Here is an 8,603-nt window from a genome sequence, read left to right as displayed (position 1 = left end):
AAACATATCTGGCAGATTGTTATTTCTTTTATCCTTCATCAGCATATAGTAAATGGGCATGTGACGATTTCAAATAATGATGAGAATAATAATATTTTTATATTTTTATTGTAACTCGTATAACAGGTGATCAAAGCATTATTTAGATCAAGATAAATCAAATCCATTATTTTTTGGGATAGAAGGAAAAGGCTCTAATATAAACAAGGGGTAAAGCAACTCTAATGATTAAGGGTGGAGTTGGGGAACCCTAATCCCCTCTTCATGTAAATTTCCCCTCTCCCCCACCCCATCCATGGATTACCCCCCCCCCCAACCCCATCCATGTTTATTCTCATACCCTCATCCATTTAATTAAGTTTTGGCCTCTATTAAAAAAAAAAAAAAAAAAAGCTTTGCTCCTCCCCTACAAAAGATCATTGAGCTTAGGATGGAAATGGATTGAATCATGATTCTATCTAATTATGAAGTCTGATCCTATTTTGTTGGATATCGAATGTTCATATTGGATCAAATGATAGGATCTGATTAAATTTTGAATTGAATTTGGATTGCCCCTATACAAAAGGATCTGATTAAAAATTGGATCAAATTTAGATCGGAATGTTTTAAGTTTTTCTTTTTATCTTTTAATAAATTATTAATTAAAAAAATAAATCGGATTGGATCATATTTGGATATCCAACATTCTTATCAGATTCAATCTGTGAGATCAATCGGATTCAGGTATACACTTATTCGAATCCAATTCGATCCATGTGCATACCTAATTGAGCTTAGCTCTTTCCATGGAAGATTGCTCACTATTTGTTTATTCAAAAAGATAGTATAAAAACAAACAAACCACAAATAGAGTCTATCCCCTATGTCAATGAGGGAACTCAAAAAGATCTTCCCTCATAAGCAATAGCACTTGAGTAGGAGGACGATTTAGATAATCACCTCTACTATACAGAGGGGCCCTTCATTGCAAGGGTAAAACATGATGGTAAGTGGCCTATCAAAGGTAAATTATTATATAAGAAATTTTTGAGAAAGGTAAATTTTTAATTAAAAGTTTATTGGAAAAATATCTATTTAAAATAAAAAAAAAATTGATGGATAATAATATATTTAATTTAATAAAATAAAACAATAAATAAACACTCACGCCCATTAGGCAATAGAGTGAAAGAGGGAGAGATGACTTTTGTTTTATATAGTGGAATAATTGTAAATAGTTAAACAATAATTAATTTAATTTAATAAATAAGTTTATAAAATAAATTAGATAAATAGACAATCAAGTGAGAGAGTAAATATACATAAATATATACAAGATTCTATGTCTTACTTTGCTAGCAATTATAATTAGTTAGATTATATAATTATAAACTAATTAAATAATTTAGTAAAATAAGTAAATAAATAAATAAAACTTTATGTATTATCAACACAAGATTGAGCCCATGAACAGGCTTAGCTCAGTTCGTGGCCAGGCTCAGCCTAAGACTTGGCTAGCGGACCATTCCAGCACGTGGCATGGCACCCCACACGGGCTAAAATAAAATTTCAAGATCTTCTTTAATTTCTTTGTCTTTTTTTTAATTTATGCTACATTATTTATTTATTTATTTTATTTTTAAAAAACATGGCTTAGCCTAGTTCGTAGCCCAGCCTGGCCTAAGAATTATTTAATTCATGCTACATTCTTTGTCTATTTTTTTAATTATTTACAATAATTATATAATATATTATTTATATGCTTTTACTTTCAATTTTATTATATTATTTAATTTTCTTATTGCATATATAAACAATTTTACACATCAAAATTCAATAAAATAAAATGTTAAGATCTTGTTTAATTCATTATCTATTTTTTAATTTATAAAAACATGGCTTAGTTCAATTTGTGGTCCGATAATAATTAATATATATAATTTTATTTTCAATTGTATACATCAAATTTTATACAAAATAAATTTTTAAGATCTTTTTTGTCCATTTATTTTAATTTATGTTAAAATTTTCACTATTTTTTTCAATTTTTATGGCTTAGCCCAATTCATGGCCCGACCTGGCCTAAGACTTAGCCCACATGGGCTTGGGTCACATATTATATACAATAATTATATAATATATATTTGTATTTTCAAATTTATTATATTATTTCATTTTATTATTGCAGATATAAACAATTGTATACATCAAAATTCATATAAAATAAAATTTTGAGATATTTTTAAAATTTTTATATATTTTTCAACTTTTATTAAATTTTTCATTATTTTTTTTAATTTAAAAAAACATGGATTAGCCCGAGTCATGGCCTAGCCTAGCCTAGCCTAGCCTAAGACTTGGCCCGCAGACCAACACGACCCATGACACGACACAAGCCTGTACAGGCTGGGCTAACTCTACAGAGATCATAGTGGAGGAAATAACAACACGGCCCAACATGGCCTGATTGTAAATAAAATGAGAGATAAAAACAATTTTTAACAAATATGAAAAATGTAGAAGCTTAGTGGCATCATTGTAATTAATTAAATTTGTAATGGTAATGGTTACAAGCATGAAAAGGGAAAAATTATAAGAATTCATTTAGGTTATATAAAACAAGATTCAATTCGGCAAATGCATGTCAATTAGCCATATAACCTTTTGCTTTTATATATATATATATATATATAAAGGGTAATCAATTATTAATAATATTAAATGATTTATAAAGAGGTAAGGCATTTTATGTTTTTTCATCATTAAGTTTTATTAAATAAATCCATACATAATAAATTAATAGTTCCGATAACATAAAAACTAATACTTTTAAAATCTAAATGAAAAAAAATAATGTTTTCATCTAGGTGGTGATAAGAAATTAAACCATTTTGGGTCAAATGGGCCAACACATGTTATCACAATTAAATAATATCAAAAATAGATAAAATGTAAAAAAAAGTTAAAATTAAAAAAAAATGAATATTTATAACATCATATATTCAACATATTAAACAATAATAAATATGATAATTAAGAAATGTTTTTATTAATGGTGGAAATGAATGTAAAATTTAAAACCAATTGAAAATAAAACTATTTTCCTATTCGTTCTCATTAAATCTCATATCTAAGGTATATTCTCTCATTAAATCCTACACTTAAGATATATTTTTCTTCTCATTAAATTATATGAATTAAACCAATAACATTAATTTTAATAGTATAAAAATAAATATTTTGAAAATAAAGCCATATTTTTCCCTTTTGATGGTGGGTAAGCAATTCAACCATTTGAGGTTAAATGGGATAATAGATAATGCCACAATTAAATAATATGAAATTAAAATAAATAAAATATTTAATACAAAAAAAGGGCACATCTCTTACATTTTTATATTCGTTATACTGAACAAGAATAAGTATGAAATGTAAGGAATATTTTTATTACTGATGAAAATGACAAATTTAAAATCAACCTATAAATAAAATGATGTCATAATCAAATAATATTTTTTTTTGTCAAAAATAGAAAATACAAAGAATCATACAAATAAAGAAATAGAGAAAAAATTGGGCACATACACATCTTTAATATTATACATTCATTATATTGAACAAAAATAAGCGTTATACCTAAGAAATAATTTTATCAATGGTAGAAATATACAAAATTTAATGTCAACTTAGAAATCAAACTTTTTTTTGGGGTGGTGGGTTAGTGGTTTGGTGTCAAATGAATTAATAGATAATATGTTAGTTAAATATTAAATATTTAAAAAATAAAAAAAGTATAAGTAATGAAAATAATATATAAAAATTGTGTATTGATTATATCAAATAAAAATTAAGTGTGATAAGTAAAAATTATTTATGTAATATAGATGGAATATATAATTTAAAACTAATCTAAAAGCAAAACTATTTTCTTATCTAGATGATGAGTCAATGATCCAACTTTTCAAAGAAACTTATGATGTCATAATTGAATAAATAAATGTTTAAAAAAATATAGAACACAATAAATAAAAAAGCACATAATTTTGTGAAATACATTTGGGAACATTTCTACTGTTCTATATTCATCATATTAAATAAAAAATATTTTTACTTATGAAATAAATGGAATACAAAATTTAATAGTAATATTAATAACATATTATTATTATTATTATTATTATTATTATTATTATTGTTGTTGTTGTTGTTGTTGTTGTTGTTGTTGTTGTTGTTGTTGTTATTGTAATTTAAAATTTCTATGTGCAATGCACAAGCACATTTACTACAAGCAGTTAAGTTTATTTTTAATTATATTGTTACTTTTGCTAATTTTTTATTTTTATCTTAACTATGATATATCTAAAATTCAAGTAATTAATTTGAAGAAAATTTTCTCACATGCAATGCATGTGCTTGATTACTAGTGTGTGTGTGTGTGTGTGTGTATATATATATATATTTGCCAACCCATCAACATATGTATTAGCTTCTTAGTTTTACATTCATATCCAAAAGACTTAAAGTACTCAAAAACAATGATTCCAGTTGCCACTTGCAACATTTTATATTTTGAAACGCGAGTTTGTATCTCTTGCCCTTGCTTTGGTGTATGCAAGGGTGCACTTCCAATCATATTATTGCATATAAGCATGACACCCTTGTTCTTGTGTGCAAAATATTATGAAATGGCAAAATTGGCCCTACTAGTTCTTTATATTTTATATTTTCAAATTTAAAAATACTAGAAAAAAATAAAGAAAATCAAGTTTGAATGCTCTCCGTTTGAGAGACAAGAGTCAATCCATTGCAAACCAAACTCCTTAGCCCTTTCTTCTTTAGCCAGGTGTCACGGGGTTAATCGTTGAGACCCCGTGCGGCACTCGAATGGGGCGAGTAAACCTAAGCAACAAAGCAAACACACACAAAAAGGCAACAAGATGGCACACGAATTAGCAAAAGGCTATTTGTATTGCATTAATATATGGCAAGCACAAATACATAGTTCAGTGTGGAGGGGATCTCGTGCTTAACCTTTACACGCTACTGATTCACTCGACTACCTACCTCCCCTAAAAGAGTACGTTAAGCTTTTGGGGGAGTGACAAAAGAAAACATCAAAAGAGTGGAAAATCATACTAAGTAGTTACAATAACACCATTGGCGACCCCCCCTTACAAGATACATACATAATCCACCCATGGCATACATGATGACACCACGAAGGCATGTTGTAGGCACTCTGGTGGCACGATGGTAAGTGCTTGATGGCGTGGTGAAAGAGTCACTTGTGACAGTCTCCCCGCTCAATTCGACCTATGTCCTTGGAGATCGGCTTCGACTGGTCCCTTAGAGTCACTGATGCAGAAGGAAGGTTCTTCTGCTGTTCCACGAGCCGGCTGTCGTCCAAGGCCAAGGTGTATATATTTGGTGGCATGGTTGTGTTGGCTTGTTCTGTTGGGGTTTCCTATGGGTAAGTCCTTTCCTGGCGACCTCAAGGTATGTTAGTGGCTGATTCAGCTTGGCTATAGGGAAGGTTTGGGCCAAGTAGGGGTCAAAATGGTATTTTTTATTGTTGGGGTGTTGGTTCCTATGAATTTTTCCGCAAGGGTGACTCACAGGGCTACTACGAGATTTAGCCTGAGGGATGGTGCGAAAGTGGTTCCTAAATGGCTTGGGTCGCACTTGCTCTCCCTGTTGGTTGTGGTAGTAGATGTGGGCGAAATTGGACACGGCCTTGGGTCTTCTATTGGGCCCATCAGTTAAGGACATATGAGGCTTCTATTGATGTTGTTGCTGCTGTGGCGATGTCTTCTTGTTGGAGTTGGCACGATCACGTCTGGTGGTAGTGTCCTTGGTTGCTGCTGTCGAGTCCTTTGACGTCTCTTGATGTGGTGTTGGATGTTGGAGCTAAAGGGCTGAGACTTGTTTCTTCTTGGTGTTAGCTGAAACAATCATTTCGACCATACAAGGTGACGGCTCATCCTTGATCAGCAAGGCGTTTAGATGAGGAGCTGGTGCAGCTCTTGCCTGTGTCAAAAAGTCCATGCCCAGGACAACATTAAAGTCATCCATGGGTACTACGGAGAGATCGATCTCCTTGTTCTAGGTGGCGACTCGAAGTCTTACTCGACTAGCCATGCCTTCAATGGGTTTTTCACTTGTGCTAATAGCTTTGAGCCAGCCAGGCTCTTTTGAAATGGCCAAGTTAAGTCTCTTGGCCTCTACAGTGGAGATAAAATTCAGAGTGGCCTCTGTGTCAACTAGGGCCTTGGTTGGCCTCCCGTTGAGGCATTTGTCAATATGCCTCAATCCTCTCTTGACCGAGGCGGGCTACTTCGAAATAGCCCCCTTCTTCATCACAACATTGAAAAGTTGGAGGGCACCCACTCTTGGCGCCTGGGTACTCCGTTCTCCATCACTCTGCTCATCATCACTTAGTTTGGCAATGAAGGCATTCAACTTTTCTCGCTTTGGGCAATTCCTAGTCAAGTGCTCCTCCCCACAAATGTAGCAAGTGGGAGGACGACTGGGTCTCCCTTGATATCTGTTGTTGTGGTAGCTTCGACTTCCTTGTGGCTGCTTCCCTTTGTGGTGCTCGACTGGTTTGTGGTTGAAGGGCTGCTTCTCCTTTGGGGGACTTGGTTGTCTATTTCCCCCACTCGAATGTGTGGTATGCAGGTTGGCTGGTCTGCTTCCTTCATCATCCGATAGTCTCAGTTCACTATGTTGTTTGGCCACGGCCATGACGGAGGCAAGGTCTTGAACATTTTTCCATTGGAGCTCGAGCTCGGCACAAGGCTTTAGGCCATCCATGAAGTTGAACAATAAGTCATTGTCTGACATACCGGTGACTTCCAATGTGAGGGCTGAAAATTCTTTGACATATTCATGGAGCGAGTCGCCTTGCTTGAGAGTCTTTCATCTTGCGATGAGCGAGGTACTCCACGTTTTCTGGGTAGAACTGTTTCTTCAGCTCTTGCTTAAAGTGAGCCCAGGTACGAATAGCACACGTACCACGTTCTATGTCAATACACTTTCTTTGCCACCACAACATAGCAACATTAGTCAAATGCATAGTAGTAGTACGCACCTGAGTAGTTCGTTAGTTACATTGGCTGTGGCAAGGTACTGTTCCATTTTCCACAAGAAGTTGTCAAGCTCCCGTGCATTGCGAGTACCCGAATAGGATGTTGGCTCCCTAATCTTGATGTGGGAGGGAATATGTTCAAATGAGGTGCTGGCTGGATTGGCGATGGCCCTCTTCAGGATTGCACATTCAGCTTTGATTTCCTCTAGTTGAGCTTGGATGTCAAAGGAGGCACACGCGGCTAACTTCATTGAGACCCACTCTGCTTTCATTTCATCTAATTGGGTCTAGACAACCATTGATATGGAGATGGTTCTTCTCCACATTGCCCATTTTTCTTCATCTCATTGAGTTGGGCTTGAAAACTACCAAGATTGTCTTGGACATGCGAGTTGGATGAGCTTTCTTCTTGTTGGCGCGTAGTGCTGCAAATTTCCTTGAGCGTGCCATTGATTATGTCACGAACCTCGTCCACAACTCCACTCAGGCGATCTTCCATCTCAACTAGTGTACTGTCCATGGCTTCCATGTTTTGATGCAGCTCGTCTATAGAGTCTCGCATCTCACCTACGGTGGCTTCGCAATGTAGCATGCACAAGTCAATGGCTGCATGCTTGTTGGAAGATTACTCACCTACGTTTGCTGGGCTTCAGTGCCTTGTCTTTGCCGATGTCGTCGGCGGTTGCATCGTCGGGCTCATGGGATGTGGAGAGGCCATGCTCAATCTCCTCCATGATGTCCTTGTTGTGCTTCATGCTGTCACTCGCATCACAGGTTGAATAGTTAGGAAGGAGCTCCTGCTCTGATACCAACTGTCATGGGGTTAATCATTGAGGCCCTGTGCGGCACTCGAATGGGGCGAGTAAGCTTAAGCAACAAAGCAAACACACACAAAAAGGCAACAAGATGGCACACGAATTAGCAAAAGGTTATTTATATTGCATTAATAGATGGCAAGCACAAACACACAGTTCAGTGTCGAGGGGATCTCGTGCTTAACCTTTACACGCTACTGATTCACTCGACTACTTACCTCCCCTCAAAGAATACGTTAAGCTTTTGGGGGAGTGACAAAAGAAAACATCAAAATAATGGAAAATCATACTAAGTAATTACAATAATGCCATTGGCGGTCCCTCCTTACAAGATACATACATAGCCCACCCATGACACACATGATGACATCATGAAGGCATGCTACAGGCACTCTGATGGCACGACGGTAGGGGCTTGATGGCGCGATGAAGGAGTCATTTGTGACATAAGGGCAGAAATCATTGGCAATAAAATTATTCTCTTCAATTTTCACCTAGGGGCAGAAGCCATTTGCAAGATATAATTCCATTTTCTCACTATTTCACATTTCTTCTTCTCTTATCGCCTTCTTATTGTATACCCTTCCTTAGGTTGGACTATTTAAAAAATGTCTTATAGTTTGTAAGAAAGTTCTCTTGATTATCAAAACCTTAAACCAAACTCCTAAATATGTATCTCTCGGTCATTGTTTTTTCCTCGTAAAGCTCATCTAATTTGT

This window comes from Nelumbo lutea, chromosome 2 (genome assembly GCF_056320005.1).
Source record: "Nelumbo lutea isolate HS-2025 chromosome 2, American lotus-T2T, whole genome shotgun sequence".
Classification (NCBI taxonomy): domain Eukaryota; kingdom Viridiplantae; phylum Streptophyta; class Magnoliopsida; order Proteales; family Nelumbonaceae; genus Nelumbo; species Nelumbo lutea.
This window is presented reverse-complemented; position numbering follows the sequence as displayed.